The sequence below is a fragment of the Leptidea sinapis genome, chromosome 25 (assembly GCF_905404315.1).
Source record: "Leptidea sinapis chromosome 25, ilLepSina1.1, whole genome shotgun sequence".
NCBI lineage: Eukaryota > Metazoa > Arthropoda > Insecta > Lepidoptera > Pieridae > Leptidea > Leptidea sinapis.
In genome coordinates this window covers 3,456,765-3,479,554 of record NC_066289.1, presented here as the reverse complement: position 1 = coordinate 3,479,554, position 22,790 = coordinate 3,456,765, and the positions used below count along the sequence as shown (strand labels likewise).

The 22,790-nt window shown below is 35.7% G+C and overlaps 1 long non-coding RNA gene across 1 annotated transcript; it reads left to right on the top strand.

Moving 5' to 3' along the window:
- The first annotated feature begins 10,828 nt into the window (after positions 1–10,828).
- On the top strand, positions 10,829–11,563 carry LOC126972136 (uncharacterized). Its single transcript, XR_007731054.1, has 2 exons — positions 10,829–11,017; positions 11,303–11,563. It is a non-coding gene; the product is annotated as an uncharacterized LOC126972136 (long non-coding RNA).
- The last annotated feature ends 11,227 nt before the right edge of the window (positions 11,564–22,790 follow it).

Genomic DNA, 22,790 nt, shown 5'->3' with positions numbered 1-22,790 from the left:
ATGATCTTTAAAATAATTAAAAAATAAAGTATCTTATATATTGAACTTAGCAATGCAATATTTCTCAACTACGCAATCGATTTAAAAAACTTATTCACGGAAAGAAAACCACTCTATAAGTATTTAAATAATAAGAGATCTAACATTAATTATCAATAATTGTGGGAGGCACCTTTGCACAGGATGCCGGCTAGATTATGGGTACCACAACGGCGCCTATTTCTGCCGTGAAACAGTAATGTGTAAGCATTACTGTGTTATGGTCTGGAGGGCACCGTAGCTAGTGAAATTACTGGGCAAATGAGACTTGACATCTTATGTCTCAAGGCAACGAGCGCAGTTGTAGTGCCGCTCAAAATTAATGGGTTTTCAAGAATCCTGAGCGGCACTGCATTGTAATGGGCAGGGCGTATCAATCACCATCATTTGGACGTCCTGCTCGTCTCGTCCCTTATTGTCATAAAAAAAATGTGCCTGAAGAATGCGCTGCGATGAAGCGTCGCCGTGCTAAACTCATCAGTAATAAAACGTATCACCAAGTAAAACAAGATGGCGAAACACAATCAGCATCTGTTCGTATCGATCTTAATATACTAGATCCTTTGATGCACTATTCATTATCGTCCCTCACAATTAACGTCACTGTTTACATCTCAATAAAAACATGCGATAATGCTTTATAGATCAAACGGAAAGGGTTCGCAACTGGATGGACGTTTTCACTCAATTGATATAAATCGCCTTTGCTATATCTATCTTCTTTAAGATCATCGACCGATCGTAATGGGCATTAGATCTCCCTCTTTCTAACAGATGGACAGCTCAAATCTAATAAGGATTGTTTTAGAGAATGTATCAAAAGACATACATACACACATACACGCTTTACTTTATTAAGAGAAAAGGTGACTGTTCCACGGTGCATGAAAAGTTATAAATGTCTCTATTTAATTAATTCCACTTCGACTTATAATTCATAAATTAAAAGCTATGAAGTGTGCAAAGTTTATTATGGTATCAAAGTGTCATAATATGCACAATTTTGGAAAAACACGAAAAATATTTCAAATTAACAAAAATTTTTGCAATGTGTGATAATAAAAGTAAAATAATTCAAAATATTTGCCAAAATGACGTTACGTTTAACGCTTTATACGATTTAAAAGGTATTTATGAAATCAATTTACATTCGCGTCAACGGATGAAATTGATAAATTGAATAACGTGTCACATTTAATTTTGTCGTGTTCGTCAATGTGAATAGCATGGAAAAAGCCTCTTAAAATAGCATCGATGAAAGTGCTTTAAAAATTAATTTATGAATGACAAAGGCCCATTTATAATGCATTGAATACTGTCTTTGTTTTAGTAAATTATGACTAATTGATTCATATTGTGAGTATCTTTTTATAATAATTATTTTGTATAATATTAATGATGATATTCTGACTTCAAGTGCCGTTTTATATCAGGAAATTAGAAAAGGATGACGACAGTGTAATTTTCCGTGTTGTTTGTGTAAATATGAAGAGTCTGTACTTCAAATAAATGATAATATAGTTGCAGTCCTTGGCAAAAAATCTAAAAAAATAGGCAAGGTCATGCATGATGTCTTGATGCATAAAAGAAAGACGTAATTTCTATAGGACACTCTGGGGTCGACAGTTGGTTCGAGGAGATTAAGGATTTATTATAATGAAAACAATATGTTATGTTTCTAAAGTTATAACCCTCACTTCTAGGATTAATACACACATAAAATTTGAAAAAAAAAAAAAAACAAAATTTATGAGCGATGCGGGACTCGAACCCACGAACTCCGGCGTTCCGTGCCGGTGCTCTAACCAACTGAGCCAACCGTTCGAGTAACGTATCGTTATAAAATCTTGTTTGCTTTGTTGTTGACATCCCGGTGAAATACAAACGAACGGATTTTTTTTCTTTTTATTATAATGCTAATGAATACTAACACCTCAACAGTGCGGTTTTGAAGGAACTTTCTTACACGCACAACAATGCTGTGGAATGAGCTTCCTTGTGCAGTGTTTTCGGGATGATATGACATGGGTATCTTCAAAAAAATTGCATACACGTTCCCTAAAAGGCCGGCAACACTCTTGTTATTCCTCTGGTGTTGCAAGAGTATGTGGGCGGCGGTGATCACTTAATACCAGGTGAACCGTACGCTCGTTTCTCGTCCTTTTCCATAATAATGATATTAAAAAAAAACACCGCTTTCCCCCAAGAGTTACGGGACACACCACGATGAGTCCAATTGTATATATGCATCGTTATCGTAAAATATCTAGTCAATATTGTTTCAGTGGTGGGTGGGATCTGATAGCCAATATTGCGCTCTTAATTTATTGTTATTTACTACAGTAATTAGCTTATAATTGTGTTGGCTTAACTTGAGATTTATTGCTAATGTTGATTAGTGTTAGTGCAGCATAATAAACATGATCTCGAAGTTTTGAAGTGAAATCTTCTTTAGCGGCGCTAAGCAATTTTCTTGGGATGGGTATAAAATGTTAAACTCGCGTCATGACACGTGATCTGATCGAAAATTCGTAAGACAATCGTTGAAATTATGAATGAAAGTTGAATTTTCTGGGTGATAAACTTTATATTATAAAATAATTGTATATTTTTTTTATGTTATATAAATTGTAATATTTTTGTACTATAGCGCAATAAATGAATATTGTATTTAACTCCTTTTATACTGACAAATAAAGCAAATTATGCAAACATAAGCCATTCCAAAAATATTTAAATAGGGTTGAAAAGAGTGGCCGTTGAGTTTCTTGTAAGTTCTTTTCACGAGATCAACTTTTTCCGAACATATGATAAATTCAGTAATCTAAAAGAAATATATTTTAAGCCGGCATCGCTCCTGTGATTCCTCTGGTGTTGAAAAAGAATGTGGGCGACGGTATTCACTTAACACCATGTGACAGGTACGCTCGTTCGTCCTCCTTTTCTATAAAAAAAATATTTATAGTGACGATTCAAAAGCGTTCAGTTTAAGCCTAATTGAAATTTAAAGTTTATTTAACTTTTACTTTGAAAAGTAAAATGTGAAGTAATTCACTTCAACATAATATTGTGTATAAAGGCCTGCCCACGCAGAACAGTCACATCATATCGTGACATGTCTCGGCGCTGCATTTTCCAACAACAGAACGTACAAATGTATTCTGTCACTGGCGGATAAGAACTAGTATAAGTGCTTGATGTCTCTCTCATGAACTTGTCAGAACATTGCTTCCATGAGAAATTCAATGATAACCATTGCTGTATTATTAATATATTCATTAGCTTCGTCTCGCGATTTCAACTATGTGGACATATAAGAGAACTTAAAAATAGTTTAAATTTATATACAGATAAAATTTGAAAACAAAATTTGAATGAACGATGCGGGACTTGAACCCAAGACCTCTGGCGTTCCATGCGAGTGCTTTGCCAACTGAGCTAACCGATCGAGTGACGTATCGTCATAAAATATTGTATGCTTTATTCAACTCTCAGGTTGTGGCTTTATCTACATGATCTACTTTACAGTTGATAACCTGCTCAACCCGAATATATGCATATAAGGAAAAATTTACTTGAAATGTCGCTCTTGTAAATCTAAACAATTTGTTATATTTTTAAGGTTATCCTCACTTCTAGGATTAATACAAAAATAAAATTTGAAAACAAAATTTTATTAACGATGCGGGACGCGAACCCACGACGTCTCGCGTTCCTTGCGAGTGCTCTGCCAACTGAGCTAACCGATCGAGTGACGTATCGTCATAAAATATTGTATGCTTTATTCAACTCTCAGGTTGTGGCTTTATCTACAGGATCTACTTTACAATTAAATTTTGTTTTAAAATTTTATTTGTGTATTAATCCTAAAAGTGAGGGTTATCACTTTAAGAACATAACAAATTGTTAAAATTTATGTGTCAATTATTCATAAAAAAAACTACACAAAATCCGGTGACACTTCACTGTGATTTATTCATTCCAAATTGACGAACTGCCCATATAAAGTTTCAATTACAAATGGACCCACTTAAGTAAAAAATTTATAAAACACAAATATATTTTGTAGTTGTATTTTTATGAGGGGAGTCCTGAAAACGTGAGTATGTTAATACTAAAAAATAATAATAATGTCACTTTTACGAAATCTATTGTAAAATATGGATATTATTATACGCGTTTTAATCCTTAAAATATTATATTTTACTAGTTGACCCAGCAAACGTTGTATTGCCGATATTAAAATCGCGATACAAAACTGTTGATCGTAGATGAGTGAAAATTTGAAGTTGTGTGTATTTTTAATGCTGACTCATAATCAAATAAAATAATTAAAAAAAAAAGGTCAATAAAATTAAAAAAAAATCGTGTGGACCACCCTTAACATTTAGGGGTGTGAAAAATAAATGTTGGCCAATCTCAGACCTACTCAATATTCTCACAAAATTTCATGAGAATCGGTCAAGCCGTTTCGGAGGAGTACGGGAACGAACATTGTGAGACGAGAATTTTATATATAAGATAAAGACCAAACATTTATTTTAGTTTTCAATATATTTCCCAAAATCCGTTTTTTGTGCTCACTCAAGTAACTTGCGGAATATTTATACAGAATACTAACTTCTGCCCTTAACTTTAACTTTATGGTTTCAAAGGGAAATATTTTTGTGAGATGAGGCACAACAATATTTGATTTGAGTTAATAAGAAATATTAACACAGTCACCGACATAGCCCAGATAATTTCCAAAACTGAAGTGGCAGTGGGCAGGGCATATAGCTCGACGAACAGATGGCCGTTGGGGCAGTAAAGTCCTCGAATGGCGACCACGTACCGGAGGACGAAGTGTTGTTAGGCCCCCACAAGATGGACCAACGATCTGGTCAAGATCGCCGGAATACGTTCGGTGAGGGCAGCGCAAGACCGATCTCTAGGGGAGGCCGTTGTCCTGCAGCGGTCGTCTGTCTGGCCGAAATGATAATGATGATGATTTTTTTATGACAGTAAAGGACGGGACGAGCAGGAAATTCAACTGATGGTAATTGATATGCCATCATGCCCATTACAATGCACTGTCGCTCAAGATTCATGGGAAACCCATAAATTCTGAGCAGCATTACAATTGCGTTTGTGACCTTGAGACATAAGCTGTTAAGTCTCATTTGCCCAGTAATTTTACTAGCTACGGCGCCCTTTCGATCGAAACACAATACTGATTACACATTACTGCTTCACGGCACAAACAGGCGCCGTTGTGGTACCCATAATCTAGTCGGCATCCATTGCAAACGAGCTTCCCACTGGTGGTGATGATTATGAATAAGAAACATTGTTACCAATTTATTTAAAACATAGAAGGTGCTCTAAAACAATTAAAAATTATAAAATCTAGTGATTAATTTGTCAGTTTGACATATTTCAGTTGTAATAATTTTTATTTCAATTCACATGAATTTATAAGTGTAAAAGACACTAAGATGAGATAAACGCAAAATTCCAAAATATATATTAATGAATTATAAATCAATTTTGTGTTCTTGTTTTGTCAGACAACTCTAGGAAGAAATGAATGACGGCACTGTATTAGGACTTATCTCAAATACGATCTTATAATTACTCAACATTTATTAAACACTATATATAACAGATAAAATCTAGTTGAAATCAATAAACATGAAGTAATAGATGCCAATAGCAATCCAATTATATGCCGCTCAATATTATTATTATGCAAATTACAGCCGCAAACTAATACACGCGACTGAACATATTAAGTCAATTTCTATGTTTAATATAACAAATGGCTCAAGTTATTTCCTAAGTACATAACAAGTAAGGTATATATAACAATTTGTATCACGCTAAATTAATTAGTTTAGAAACTGAATTGCCAATCAGTATTTGATAATTTTAAGTTTTGTTCACATTTCTAGATTGCGGAATTGGACAGTATTTTAATATCATTTCTAGGATAAGGGGTTTATAATATAATGCTATAGGTACTAGGGGTTTATACATTGGCCTTCAAAAGTAAGTATCACACTTTTAAAATTGGGATAACGTTTTAAGTTCACAAGATATACTTTCGAAATAAAAAGGACTCCAAAGAGAATTTTATTTTGTATATAAAAACTTTATAGTCGGTAACCTTCTTTTAAGAATTGGCTGAAAAAAAACTTCAAAAACAAAACCATTCCTTTTTCAAAGTGGACGTTTCCGAATTACAATTTTACCATTCACATTTTTCTTTCTGTTTTAAATTTTTTTCAATAAGATGGATCTTGTTTTAATAATTTATGCTAAAAAGCACATAACATTTATTTATCATGCCTCTTTCAGTTGAAGAATGTGTTAGGATCATGGCTTTTCTGGAACTAGGCATCAGTATGCGTCGCACTGCAAGAATGGTGGGTGTGACGGTACGAACGGTCCAGAAGGTAAAGCGAAGGTACGAAGAGACTGGACACCATCTGAGGAGACCTTGTAATGGCAGACACAGGTGTACCAGTGCCCGAGAAGATAGTTATATTATTTCCACTGTGTTAAGAAATCGCCACCAAAATGCAGTTGAAGTCCAGCAACAGCTACTTAAGACCCGAAGAGACTACATTAGTGACAGTACAGTGAGAAGAAGACTTGCTGAAGCAAATTTGAAACCCCGAAGACCAGCGCGTGGGCCAAAATTCGAGAGACAGCATCCAGGAGCGAGACTGCGATACGCCGAATGAAGAAGAATGGTCAAGAATTTTGTTTGCAGATGAGTCTCGATTCTCCCTTTACACTTCTGATGGAAGGCGAAGTGTTTACAGGCGACCTGGTGAGCGATACCTTCAAGCCTGCATCTCAGAAAGAGTCCAATACGGTGGAGGCAGTGTACATGTATGGGCTGGCATATCTTCAGAAGGTCGCACAGAGCTAATAGCCATAGAAAATGGCACCCTCACTGGGCAAAGATATGCTCAAGCGATTCTCAATGAGTATGCAGGGCCGTACTTAGCAAATATGGGTGATGGATCGATGATGATGCATGATAATGCCCGGCCACACACGGCCCATATCGTACAAGAGTATATTCAGGAGGTCGGTATCAGCGTGATGGCTTGGCCATCAAGAAGTCCTGATCTCAACCCGATTGAACACGCCTGGGATGAGCGTGGGAGGCTAGTCAGAAATCGCAGACCACCACCTACTACCCCCAGGGCATTAAAGCAGGCCCTGGTAGAAGAATAGGAGAATATTCCCCAACATCGGCTCCGAAACCTAGTGTTCAGTATGCCAAACCGGCTCGAAGCTGTAATCAGAGCTCAAGGAGGCAATACCAGTTATTAAAAATTAAATAACATTGTAACGTTGTATTTACATTACATACGTTATTTTACATAAACTAATGAAATGAAAATAAACTAATAACATAAAATAATAAAACTAATAAATAATAAAACGTAAACACTTTTGTGCGCGAGCGTAGGCGAGTTTTGTTTGCTGTTCATAAAAAATGGCTCGCTCGCGTCACCCGTCGCCCGGCTATCGCCATACCACGGCTGCGCTCGGTAATAGCAACACGTCATTATATTATGTGCAGTGACTTATCACGTTTGCCGTAAAATACCTAGTTATATAATTTTTTTAATCACCGGTTGTCTTAACATAATATAAAAATAAGTTTCAAGGATTATCGTCACCCCGATAGGGTAAGTGTTGGACACGTGTTAATATTATTTGAGTAATTGTAAAACTTTGAAGTAGTTATTTAAAATGTAGTATTTTAGCAAACATTTAATTTTCTTTTCAAAATTAATTATTCTTTCTTTGCTTTCGCTTTCTTTTCTTTTTTTTTATTATTGTAACTCCGTTCTGATTGTGAACAACTACACCTCCTGCTTACGGCTTCACCCTTAATGATAGACACGGACGCACGTGGTTCACAATCAGCGGAGACATAAGAATGTGGTCTTAACTGTGGACATCATTCACAGGGTTCCAGGATAAGATTTTGGAACGTTAAAAGATATAATTCCACCAAGTTCCGGTGATTAGTTACCCGGACACCGAGTATCGGGAATCACCTGTGACACGTCGAGTCATAACCTCCAGCTGAGGGGCCTGCACCGGCGTCTTCAACGTCAGGGGAGTACCGAGCTACAAGGACAAACTAGATCAACCAACAATAACACCCTACGACCCTTGCTCAAATTGTATTTTAATTATTTTTAAATATACATCATTTAAAGGCCGGTACGGGTAGTTTCATTTAAGCCCCCCGTAACCGTCGCATTGGCGCCCAACGTGTACTTATCTAAGGCATTCTGGCAAATCCCAATAGCTACCGAAGATCGGGACAAAACGGCGTTTTACGTGCCAGGCCGTGGTACTTTCCGTTTCAAACGTACTGCATTCGGACTGACAAATGCACCTGCCACTCAGCAGAGATTAGTTGATTTGCTGTTCAGGGAGTTTGACCTCAAAGTCTTTGCTTATTTAGATGACATTATTATCGTCTCAAATGACTTCAAATCCCACGTTTCTCTTTTACTGCGTGTGGTAGAAAAATTAAAGCAGGCAAACCTCACCATTAACTTGGAAAAATGCCAGTTCTTTCGGACTCAACTTAGGTATCTTGGATACGTTGTTGATAGTTGTGGATTACGTACTGATCCAGAGAAAGTGCAAGCTATCCTCACTTACCCGACACCTTCTTGTCGGAAAGATATTAAGCGCTTTCTCGGAACAGCCACATGGTATCGGCGTTTTGTTCCCAACTTTAGCACAATAGCAGGTCCTCTTAATAAGTTGACTTCAAGCAAGAAGGGTTCACCACCATTCATCTGGTCGGCGGAGGCTGATGCAGCTTTTAAGAAGCTGAAGGAATGTTTGGTTTCCGCTCCTGTTCTATCCTGTCCTGACTACAACAAGCCATTTGAGGTGCATACCGATGCCAGTAACTATGGTGTGGGAGCTATGCTAACACAAACCATAGACGGTAAGGAGCACCCCATAGCTTATATGAGCAAGTCGTTGTCAGCGGCAGAGAAAAATTACAGCATTACAGAGCGGGAAACTTTAGCTGTATTAATTGCTCTTGAACACTGGAGATGTTATTTAGAGAACGGTAGACCGTTCACTGTCTATACAGACCACAGCGCCTTAAAATGGTTCCTATCTCTAAATAACCCTACGGGTAGGCTAGCTCGCTGGGGTGTTCGACTGTCCGCGTTTAACTTTGAACTTAAGCATCGTCGCGGCGTCGACAATGTCATCCCAGATGCCCTTTCAAGAGCTCTTCCTGTCAATCCAATAAATATTTCAGGATCCTATTCCACAACCACAGATTCTTGGAACAAAAATTATTTTAATAATTGCATTAATAAACCTCAAAATTTACCTAATTTTTTCATTAAAAATAATAGTTTATTTCGGCTTTCTAAAGATAAATATCATAATTTAAATTCAGAATTTTCATGGAAAGAGGTAGTTCCAAGTGAGTTAAGAGATCAAGTAATCAACGAAAACCACTCTGACCCTAAAGCTGGACATCTTGGTGTCTTCAAAACGTACCGTCGACTTGCGTTACGCTATTTCTGGCCAGGCATGCATCAGGATGTAGTGAAATTCGTTGGTTCCTGTACTAAGTGCCTCTCGTACAAAGCTCAGAACCATTTAACATTAGGAGAAATGGGTCGCCCTAAGCAATGTAGCCGACCATTTCAAATGATTTCTATTGACCTAATGGGTCCTCTACCTGTCAGTAGAAAACAACATAGTTATATTTTAGTAGTCACGTGTTGTTTTTCAAAATTTTGTCTGATCTTCCCTTTAAGGGCTGCAACATCTACTGCTGTCACTAAGATTCTAGAAGACTCAGTTATTTTAGTTCACGGAGTCCCTCAAACCATCTTCTTGGACAATGGCAGTCAGTTTATTAGTAAAATCACCGAATCCCTTTTTAAACAATATAACATTCCCAATATATTTTATACCCCTAAATACACACCTCAAGTGAACAGTGTCGAACGTTACAACCGGACAATTATAACTTGTATTTCTACATTTGTGGAGGATGACCATCGCACTTGGGACACTTTTATTCCCAAGGTACAGTTCGCTATTAACAATTCGGTGAATGAAGCAACTGGTTTTACCCCTTCATTTTTAGTATTCGGAAGAGAGTTAGTCACCTGTGGTACACACTACGTTGATAACGACCTGGGAGACGAAGTTTTATTTTTACCCAGAGATTTGTATGCTGACAATTTGGGTTGCCTTTCCAACTTATTTGGAGTCGTTCAGGCAAAACTCTGGCATGCACACCTCAAAAACTCGTCACATTATAATCTTCGTAGAAAAGCCTCTGAATTTAACGTAGGGGATATAGTTATGAAACGATCTTACGTTTTAAGTGACAAGGACAAATATTTTAGTAATAAGTTAGCACCAAAATTTATTAAATGTCGTGTTTTAGAAAAAAAATCTCCCTTAGTATATGTTTTAGCAGATATGTCAGGAAAGAATCTAGGTACCTGGCATATCAAAGATTTAAAATTAATAGGATTAAATAAATAATTTAGTTTTTTTTTTTTACTCAAGAGGATTTTATTTTAATAATAAAATCCTTTCGTAGCGAGGGGGGTATTGTAACGTTGTATTTACATTACATACGTTATTTTACATAAACTAATGAAATGAAAATAAACTAATAACATAAAATAATAAAACTAATAAATAATAAAACGTAAACACTTTTGTGCGCGAGCGTAGGCGAGTTTTGTTTGCTGTTCATAAAAAATGGCTCGCTCGCGTCACCCGTCGCCCGGCTATCGCCATACCACGGCTGCGCTCGGTAATAGCAACACGTCATTATATTATGTGCAGTGACTTATCACGTTTGCCGTAAAATACCTAGTTATATAATTTTTTTAATCACCGGTTGTCTTAACATAATATAAAAATAAGTTTCAAGGATTATCGTCACCCCGATAGGGTAAGTGTTGGACACGTGTTAATATTATTTGAGTAATTGTAAAACTTTGAAGTAGTTATTTAAAATGTAGTATTTTAGCAAACATTTAATTTTCTTTTCAAAATTAATTATTCTTTCTTTGCTTTCGCTTTCTTTTCTTTTTTTTTATTATTGTAACTCCGTTCTGATTGTGAACAACTACACCTCCTGCTTACGGCTTCACCCTTAATGATAGACACGGACGCACGTGGTTCACAATCAGCGGAGACATAAGAATGTGGTCTTAACTGTGGACATCATTCACAGGGTTCCAGGATAAGATTTTGGAACGTTAAAAGATATAATTCCACCAAGTTCCGGTGATTAGTTACCCGGACACCGAGTATCGGGAATCACCTGTGACACGTCGAGTCATAACCTCCAGCTGAGGGGCCTGCACCGGCGTCTTCAACGTCAGGGGAGTACCGAGCTACAAGGACAAACTAGATCAACCAACAATACACCCTACGACCCTTGCTCAAATTGTATTTTAATTATTTTTAAATATACATCATTTAAAGGCCGGTACGGGTAGTTTCATTTAAGCCCCCCGTAACCGTCGCAACATGTAATACATTTTAGTTAAATTTTTTTACACTAAACTAAAAATGTCTATTTTCATTGTTTTATCTTTTTTAAGTTAAAAATGTTACTAATGTATAATTTTAGTTTTTAAGAATTAAAGCCTATAAAATTTGCAACATAACGTTCTAAATCTCTACCTTCTATAGTTAAGAAAAAAAAAATTATTTGAAAAGTGTGATACTTACTTTTGCAGGCCAGTGTAGTATATTATCAGTAGTGAGCTTCTTTGCACAGGATGCCCGCTAGATTATAGGTACCAATTCGGCGCCTTTGCTGCTGAAGCAGTAATGTGTAAGCATTACAGTGTTTCGGTCTGAAGGGCGACGAGAATTCTGGGCAAATGAGACGTAACATCTTATGTCTCAGGGTGCTCAGAATTTTTGGGATTTTTCCAGAATCTTGAGCGGTACTGCATTGTAATGGGCAGGACGTATAACTTACCATCAGCTGAACGCCTTGCTCGTCTCGTCCCCTTTTGTCATAAAAAAAAGGTTTACCAACAGAAACTGTTAAGACTACTTAACTATTAGGACTCTGTTCGTCTGTCTGTCAGGTCTGTATGTCCTAAATCGCAATAGATAAAAACACTTAAATGGCGAATTCAAAATGGTGGCTACGTAATATCTTTTATTGCGTGTTAAAAAGTGTTGTTGCAGGATAATACAATCTTTGTTTCGGTTTCGTACCCCAAACTTTGCAATATTATAAAATGCGTTTATATGTTTTTTTTATTGGTTGCTGTAACTGTACTCGCAAAGTTAAACGATTTAAGGTTTGTGATTATACTATTCTAAAGGTTAACTGTTGTGTTAAAATTAATTTAAATTAAAAATTAATTAAATTAATTTAAATTAATGGCTTAAATAGTACCATCCTTTTTTAAGGAAGACAAAGACAAACGTTTTCCTACTATATCAGAGTAATCACAGGAGCGTTGCCTGGCTTTTAAGAAAGTTGTTCGCGCTATTTAGAAAGGGACCTATGTCGTATTGCCCAGGAAACATGGAATCACATTACATTATTTGGTTGTGACAGTAAATTCCTTAAATATCGCACTCGAGTCTTTTGAAGCGCAATCTTCAAACAACGTCAAAAAATTTTTTTTTAACAACTAATTTAATTTTAATTTGTTCTTTTATATTTTTCTTCTTATTTGTGTAGAAGTAATTGTAAAATATGTTTTAGATTTATTGAAAGAAATAAATAAATAAATCTTGATTTGTTTGATTATAATCATTGATTTGATTACAGCTTTAAGTGATTAAGGGATTTTAATTTAAGCTTGAATCATCGAAAGAGTCGTGACACTCAGACATAGAGACAAAGAAATTAGTCGTACTAATCAGTAAAAATAAGGAAAAATATCGCAATTATTATCAAACCACACATGTGGCTGTAAATGATTGTATCTCTACATTAAAAAAAAAACCCTAATTAAGTTATTAAAGATTTTTATGCACCGATTAAAGATAAAACGCATTATTCAAATGCACGTCATCTTTAGAAACCAGTCGTTGTTCGTGAATCAAATAATTTATTCAAACTTAACACATCGAGATAACATCAGTTACCTAAATTCAAAATAATTATATTGTTAATAAGCGCTTAAAATATTAAAAAGGTGATAAAAATAATCCTTCACGTCGCATTACTTAAATAGGAGTTAAGTATAACCTTATCTATGTTTTGAGTTGAACATCAAAGAAAATATTTACCAATTCCAAAAGTACGGGCAAGTTGGGAGACATCGGTCGAGATAAGAATTCAGATTAAGTCTAATTAAGCAGAGCTATGTTTAGTCTGATTAGATTTAAACTATTTGAAGAGTTGGGCTTGAACTTGTTTTGTAAAGATTTGAATGACTCCTTTATGATGTGGGGAAATCTAGAAATTGATTTTGTTTTTCTCGGGCGGTACGCTCTTGAGTTTGTGTTCGTGGTTGTCATGAAGTTGTCTTCATGTATGACAATTCTCTTGGGAAAGATATTTGCAATTGTATCTGCTATGGTTGTTTTACTTTTATGAAATCAAGGGATAAGACGAGCAGGATGTTCAGTTGATGGTATTTGATACGCCCTGCCCATTACAATGCAGTGCCGCTCAGGATTCTGGAAAAACCCAAAAATTCTGAGCGGCACTACAATTGCGCTCGTCACCTTGAGACGTAATTTCACTAGCTACGGCGCCCTTCGGCGTTTGAAGCTTATGGTGCGAAAGTGGAATTCTGTGGCAGAAATTAGGTTGCTCAGCTGTTCGGAACTCTCCTCGCGATAAATGTGGTTGAAGGTACACAATGAAGTGACGTAATTACGCTACGTCAAGCAATCGAGCCTTTCACAGAGATCGCCGATAATTCGAGCTGATATTGGGTAGAAACAAACTAGAAATAAAAGCAAATAGGTCTACAATATTTGTGCTTGGACTGCATCGTATAGAGCGCTAGAATATAGAAGTATTAAGTCCGCAAGATACTCATAATGAAAAAAAACTAAGTATGTATAAGCAGACAGTAGTATAAATTATTAAAAATGGTAGTAATAATAGGAAGTAAAACTATTATTTTATTCTATATTATTAAAATTATAACATTTACAATATCTATAATTAAAATAGTGGATACTCTGTTTAACGTTGCTCTTGAATCTGAATGATTTTACCCGAAATTGTATTAACTTTGCTAAGCCTGACAGTTCAGTCAGTTCTTACTTCAAATATTATTTGGGTTCGGTAAACATAAAATGGGGTCCCATCAAGTGTTCCAACAATAAAACATTGGCATGTTTTAATGATTGTTATTAACAATCTATTCATGTGTAACCAGTATAAACGGTTTCGCCCCCTCGACATGGGGAGTAATTTGCAAATGTCAAACCAAACAGGAGTCTGTAATCAAGTATAGGTCGCAACCAGTAATGAATTAACGACAATCGCACCCAGGAAACGCCAGCTGTCTGTATATTGTCCAATCATGCAGATGTTTTTAGTTTTAAGCCCGCATTGAAGTTGACTGATACGATATCATCGATCAGTTATCGTTAATTCATGATTTGCTGCTATTGGTTTTAAACTGATGAGTTTTGTCAGTTACAAATGACGTGTGGATGCTTCGTGTATAAGAAGCATTAAATAACTATAAATGTATGATGGTACTTGTAAGCTTTGTCTCCTTGTTTTCGATATAACAGACACGGCTTAGACAGTTCCAGGTATTTAATTTTACTCAAGAACTCTCAATAGTCAACAATTATTTAATTTAAATAAACTGCTTGTGATAAAATGATTTTATTTTAAATACTTGCATAAAATGTTAATGTATGTTTTGCAAGAGTTTGAGTTCGCGGTAATGTTATCGTACTATAGTTTGATGGTTTCACATAAATTTAAATATAGAATACCTCGCTTATAACTACTTGGTTGGGAACCGCTACTTAGAAATACCGCTTAAAACAGATGTTAGTGTTTATTTTCCAAAAGTATCCTTATACCTTATTTTTCATGAAAATAAGGGACGAGACAAGTAGGGCGTTGATGGTAATTGATACGCCCTACCTATTACAAAACACTCAGGATTCTTGAAATACCCAAAATTTCAGAGCGGCACTACAATTGCGTCGTCACCTTGAGACATAAGAAGTTAAATCTCATTTGCCCAGTAATTTCACTAGCTACGGCGCCCTTCAAACCGAAACACAGTAATGTTTACACATCAGAAATTGTGGTACCCATAAAGCGAAGGAGCCTCCCACTGGTAAAACTTACCTGTAGTAATTCAATATAATTATATTCTTTATACAGACATTGGCCATTTTTTTAAACATGTGATCGTATTTGGATCTAGGAATATGTGATGATATCTACAAGCAAAGCCAGGTTTTTTAACAAGGAAAATCACGACCAAGATATTCCAGGCGAACGTATTTTAATTGATCCGCCCTGCCTGTAACAATCCAGTGCTCCTCAGGATTATTGAATAACACAAAATTCGTAGCACAATCAATATATAATATAGCATCATAGCGCAATAGGTAGAACCGTTTACTTTCACTACGGAGCCTTCGGTTAGATCCTCGCCCGTTACGTACAAGTTGTTTTTGGTTTCGTATTCATATGTTTGTTCGACGCTTTTGTGATTCCTTTGGTGTAGGAGAGTGTGGTCTTCTGTGGTATCAACGGTGACCCGCATGTATGCTTAATTGTTCTACTTTTCCATATAAGAATTTGAAAATATCTACGTCCTTTTTACCAACTTGATCTTAGCCTTTAATTAGGCGCGCCAATAAACTAACATTGTTAGTCGCGCGGGGTCTGCAGTTACCCCAATTTGATAGGTATGAAATAAGAACCATTTAAATTAGTCATCAACTTTAATTGCTTTTATTGTACTTATTTCTTATTAAACTTTTAGCAAAATACAAAAAAAAACTCGACAAGATGTTTAAATCAGTATAGAAATATGTTTTTCAGAAGTACTATAATAATTCAACAATTATCACAAATTTTCTTTGTATGATCGCCACAGATAAATTTGTTGCACTTATAACACTTTGCGGTCGTTTTCCTGTCGCCTTTTTGTTGACAGATGTAGCACCTTCCTCTTTTTATTTAATTCAATCCGGTGTTAGATGTTGAAGGAGTAGTTTCAGGTTCTGCCAATCGCTTTTTCAAAGCACTAGGCATGGACGGAACTATTGCTCGCGCTTATCTATTTGCTTTTACTAATTTTGTTGCTAATAATTTTAGATAAATTCGTCTGTTTATGGTAATCTTATTGTTGTTGAAGTTATAAATAACGAATGCATTGAATAAATGAAAAAAGATAACCATAAGCCATCTCTTCGTCCGCCGAGCAACGTTATATGTGGAACACAACTTGTCATGAGTGTCTACGCCACCCTTTATTTTATTATAAAATAAAATCATCTCTGGCTTCTTCGATTCTACCTCGTCTATAATGTCACCATGATGCATAGACGACAATATAGCTTAAGATTTTTTTGAGACATAGGAGCACAAAGTCAGTTCTTCATGAAAATCAAATAATGTTGAGTGTACTTCACGACGCCTGTCAGACAAAAATGCTTGTGGTATTTATTTTTTCTCAACGTACCAACTATTGTCAATTTGTCTTTCAAAAGGTCTTCAGCTAACTCAACACTAGTGAAATAAATATCCATAGTAATATTACATCCAGTATTCTTGATTGTTTCTGTCAATCGTTTGACGAGACTTTTTGTGTCATTAGGGATATTCTAGGGCCCGTCTGGCTGTTTCCCTGCGTAAACTTCAAATTTCTAGAGATAGGCAGTCTTAGCATCAACCATCACATAATGCCTTATTACAAAATCATTATATTAAACATATTTACTTACCTAAATTTGAACTACACTATAAGTCGCGCGGGGTCGCCACGACCCCAAGCCCCTCCGTACAGCACCTGTGATCAACTCCGCAGCACGAGCGACACAGAATCGAGAGTGGACTAAAGAGTTAGGAAGCTAGCAAGAAATTCGGGTTGACAGCGTTAATAGGTAAAAAACTAAAAAACTTGAACGACCCCAAGTGACTAACAATGTTAGTTTATTGGCGCGCCTAATTAAAGGTTAAGATCAAGTTGGTAAAAAGGACGTAGATATTTTCAAATTCTTATATGGAAAAGTAGAACATGCGGGTCACCGTTGATACCACAGAAGACCACACTCTCCTACACCAAAGGAATCACAAAAGCGTCGAACAAACATATGAATACGAAACCAAAAACAAATTGTACGTAACACTAATCACATAATGCCTTATTACATATTTGCTTAAAATCATAATATAAAAAATATTTACTTACCTAAATTTGAACTACACTATAAGTCGCGCGGGGTCGCCACGACCCCAAGCCCCTCCGTGCAGCACCTTTGATCAACTCCGCAGCACGAGCGACACAGAATCGAGAGTGGACTAGAGAGTTAGGAAGCTAGCAAGAAATTCGGGTTGGCAGCGTTAATAGGTAAAAAACTAACATAACTTGAAGATCACTTGGGGTCGCGGCGACCCCGGCGCCTAATTAAAGGTTAAGCGGCTTCATTATCTTAAACTTACCTAATAATCATAATAATATAATTATGATGTGACTCATTATTCGTCATAATAATATAGTAATGGGGTATTGATGTCTAATCTATGCGAAACAGAAATAGTTGGCCTCTACGCTGGTATTCCCTGTGAGTTTAGAAATTACCCAGAAATTCTGAGCGTTCATACATTCAAGTATATTTGGTAGAGTTCCCGTGATAGGCATCGTCATGCTCGCTTAAAGCCACTGCTTGTGGCGGCGACGTGAGGCGGGTCGTCCCCTTTCCTAAAATATGCACGAAAGAGGCGGGGGCTGGTCCAAGCGTCATGCTCGTGAACGGGACCTACTTGTAGTGGCTAGATGATCCTCTCACCAGGAAATGTGCTTTATGTTATTTATTCCTTCAATTTTCTTTATTTTTTTAAATTAAAGTTAGTTATATGAATGTACTCAATAACTTTGTGCGCAGTGGAAGACAGGTAATCACTGAGCATCCGTCTATCAGGGAGTCAAAAGCCGAGAAACGGTACCGGCGCAGATGAGCTTCTTCTTGGGAATCCAACCCAACTGCATTGTGGCCACTATAGAAAAGAATACGGTGGAAAATTAGGTCAAGGTCAGTAATATTCACACTTAAGACCAAATAGCTATCTCTCAAGAGGTCATGCAATACCAGAGAAATTACAATAGCGTTGCCTGAATTCAGTTTAGGGAGCACAGCACAAAGAAATTCATTTCAAAGTTCGTTGTACGTAGGTGAAAGTTCCTTGAAAACCATGCTGTGGAGAATCGCCTCTATCTGTATGTATATACAGATAGTGAGGATGGTAATTAATAACATGAAATAAATGATCTTTTAAAAGAAAAACATATAATTTTGTCGGCGCGTAAAAGGCGAGCGATATCATTAACTGCAAATAATAATAATAATAAATTCTTTATTGTCATACAAATCATTACAAATATAAAACGAACAATTAGGATACGCGATGAAACAAAAGGCAAAAGGAAAAGGCTCAGCTTCACCTGACATGGAATCATGGATTTATGTTTCCATGCAGCGCTGTTTTTCAGCCATCCCCTCCTCCCTAAGGTGTTGAGTGAGAGTGGATGTATTGTGGCTCCCCGTTTACCTACTTAAGCTATATTTTTTTTATAAAATGTAATATTAGAAAAAAGAAGTGTTCTGATTACCCTTGCAACTGTAAGTGTGTGTGTGTATGTGCGTGAGTCTGAGCGTGTGTTTATGTCCATACACAGAAAAAATCATTAATTCAAATAATAATTGATGCAATCTTAACAAAGATGTGGTACGCAAAGTAACAATACCTCATTTTCATTACATCTAAGAGGTTCAGAATCATTACGATGATACAAATGGCTATATTCAAAGATCACAATATACATCTAGACTCACGTACGAATTCTTTTAACAAAGCGAAACAATTCCGGGTAACGAACTAACGAAGGCAGTTAGCATAACAATATTCGTGTCTCGCTTGCCTTCTTGCCACGAATGTATACAGGATTGTTCTTAAATAAGTACGTGGCTTTTATGTAAATAGCCCTTTCCTGCCGCGGGGTGCGCCGGTATTAAAAACCTTTGTTGCTTCTACAAACTTGTCCGAGTCTGACATGTAGTTTTGTCATCCTTATGATGCATCTGCGAGATTAAAATTAAGTGGGTCGGTTGTATGTTGCATTAAATTGAAGAAGGCCTTAGCAACGTTGATGGAATGTGAAATTGGATGCTTGAAGCATAAAAGGGGTTGTATTTTCAGACCGTTTTATTCACAATAAGGAACTTATTGAAATTTTTAAACGAAATATTAAAGACTTGATAGAATCCAGAAAATAATTATGAAGTGCCCGTTATTGCACTGGGAACATGTTTTGCCACGCTAATGCCACTCGCCCGTTTTTCTCTCTAACATAATAAACGGTAGTAGAAATGAAATTAATAGTACGACTTACAACTATGCTCACATTTACTCATAGCGGAGCGTGATAGAAAAGTCTCTTTTAATACCCAAAACAATAGTGTCTGTCATTACTTAATAAAGGTGGTGTCATATCATAATTAACATAATAATAATATTTAGCAATGACAACTACTAAACTAGCAAAAATAAGACTTACTAGCGTAGAGACAAACTAGGGAGCAAGATGGAAAAGGAAAGCAAATCTATTGTTAATGTAACCGATTTTTTAAATTCGATCGGTGGCATATCTCCTTTAATAATTTGAAAGGCATTGAGTACTTGATGTTTGAGCATTTGTGTCGCATCACTTCATATCGTATTTGAAATAATTTGTAAAACAATGAAGCAGTAAATTTGATTTAAAGGAGTGGCAAAGAGTTGCTTACAACTTTTTCTCAATAAAGATCAAGCTTTTCCGAAATGGTGGTAAATGTAATAAAAGACTTCAAAAAAGGAGGAGGTTCTCAATACGTCGGTATTTTTATTTGTTTTTTATGTTTGTTACCTCAAAACTTTCGACTGGGTGAACCGAGTTTGATAATTATTTTTTTATTTAAAAGCTCCTGCTTCCCGAGTGGTCCCATTGTAATTTGGTCCAGATCTGACAGTGGAATCCATGAGAAAACCATAAAAGTCTTAAATTTTGCTATACATACGTATAGCAAAGTGGATGATAAATTTACGAATAATTCAATAACGCGCCAACCGATATCGATGTTTTTTTTTATTGGAAAGCATATACTTCAAAGATAGTTTGGTGAGAGTTTGGTTAGGTTCTGATTACGGAATCCATGACAAAGTAACGGAACACCGTCTGTAATCAAATTGCAAAGTACTAACGTTCATTGCTGCATTGAAAAATTTAGTATATTTACACATATTTTAACAAATTGTTAGTTAGTGTACTTGAAATTCACTAAAAATCATAATTTTTGGAGTCGGTGTCATCCAAGATAGGTTTGTTACAACATACAGATCTGGACCAAATTACAATGGGATCACTCGGGAAGCACCAGCTTTCAAATAAAAAAAATTTAAAATCAAAGAATTATCAAAATCCCTTCACCTAGTCGAAAGTTTTGAGGTAACAAACATAAAAAAAATACCGAATTGAGAATCTCCTCCTTTTTTGAAGTCGGTTATAAAGAGAAGAAAGCTTTTGATATTCATAATTAGTGTAATTTCTTTGACCTACATCTTCGATTAAGGATTGGTGTCAGCTGAGCTCCAACTAGATACCTAAGTAAAATAGTTTTTTATTACGGCAACTATTAGATGCTTGTGTGCATCTTCTTCATCTTGACACTCAATGGCATCTTTCAAATTTTGTAACATACGCTTAGTGTTATTTTACATTGAAATTAATAAAATACAAAATAATTAAGTACTGATGAAATGTGATCCCAGTGTCTTTCTTATTTCTAGATGTATTATTTTTACAAAGTTATACTATGCAACCTGGCATTTTAGTTTCAATTATTAGTAAATTTTAATAGAACATGTGGCACGTCACAAATTATTCGAGAATGATGTGATTTTAATTTGATTTGATTGATTTGATGTATTACATCACACAGAAAATTACAACAATTATTTAAATAAAACAACAAGAACAACATTTATTTAGATAAAATACTATTAAATAAATAAAACGCGCGTAACTGTAGCTGTATTTATACATTGGGTTTTTGCGTAAAAGTTAAGTTTTAATTATTATTTATTTAACCCAACGTCATATGAGCCCGCAAAGGTCAGCTAAAAAAAATCTTTACTTTATTTAAATAAATTAAAATAATATAAATTTTATTCGTGTTATTTAAATTTCATCATGGCTTTTAGAAATTTTAGTTCAATGAATCGAGACGGCTATATTAACAAAGCCATTTTACTTCATAATGCACGAAATATGCAAAGCTAATTAAAAGTGGTTTTGCTAGGAATTTGTTGAAACATCATTATAAGTTACATTTCTAATGAAAATGTTTGTTAGTAAGTAGTTATATAAAAATATCAAAAAAACAGCTTCGAATTTTTTTCTTACTTATATTTTCTTCTATAACAGCATTATCTATCTCTCTATATATCTATCTATCTATCTATATATCTATCTATCTATCTATATATCTATCTATCTATCTATTTATTGAAAATGGTCTTTGTTTGAGACTCAATCACGCCTAAACCACTGATCATATCGACATGAAACTACCACCATTTAATGCGAAATTTATCCTACTTGTTATAATAGTTTATGGCTACTACTACTATTTTTCGAATTCCAACGAACCTTCCTTCTAAAATTCGCACAGAGAAGCGGACGGGAACGGCTAGTTAAATTTATATGCTACAAAGCGACACATTTACTAAAAGTTTGATAAGAATATCATTATATACTTGTCTTTACCTCGAACTAAATTTAATAGTAACATGGAGTTATAAGGGCAGACTGTTTCAACTGTTTTTATTATAATTTTATATAAAATTGTCAGGGGTTCAACTTAGTATCACCCCATATGAGGACAAAGTGATATTAAAGTATAACGAAACACGTATCTTATAAGCGATATCGAATTAATGTTTCAGTGTACACATGAATAAAGTTACACCAACAACAACTTTCTTGGTGCTGTTCAGAAAAAGTTTGTACACGCATTCCTACATTTATATTATGCTCCATACATCTAGTATTTACGTTGTCTGATTTAGATTGGCCCTTTGGCCAACAGATAAAAAAATTGCAAATCGAAGTTTGGGTAAAATTGTTAATTTATAGGTCATCACATCATCAAACAGAAGACGTCCACTGCTGGACAAAGGCCTTCGCCAAAGGTTTCTACGACGATCGGTCCCGCGCTGCCCTCATCCAATGTTTTCCGGTGATCTTGACCAAATCGTCAGTCCATCTTGTGGTCATTATTCAAGGACTTTTCTGCCCCACCAACCATATTCTGTTCGTCGAACTATATGCCCTGCCCACTACGACTTCAGTTTCGCAATAATTTGAGCTATGTCGGTGACTTTGGTTCTCCTACGGACCTCCATATCTCTGATTCGATCTCTTAGGGAAACTCCGAGCATAGCCCTCTGCATTGCCCTCTGAGTGACCATGAATTACTATTATATTTAT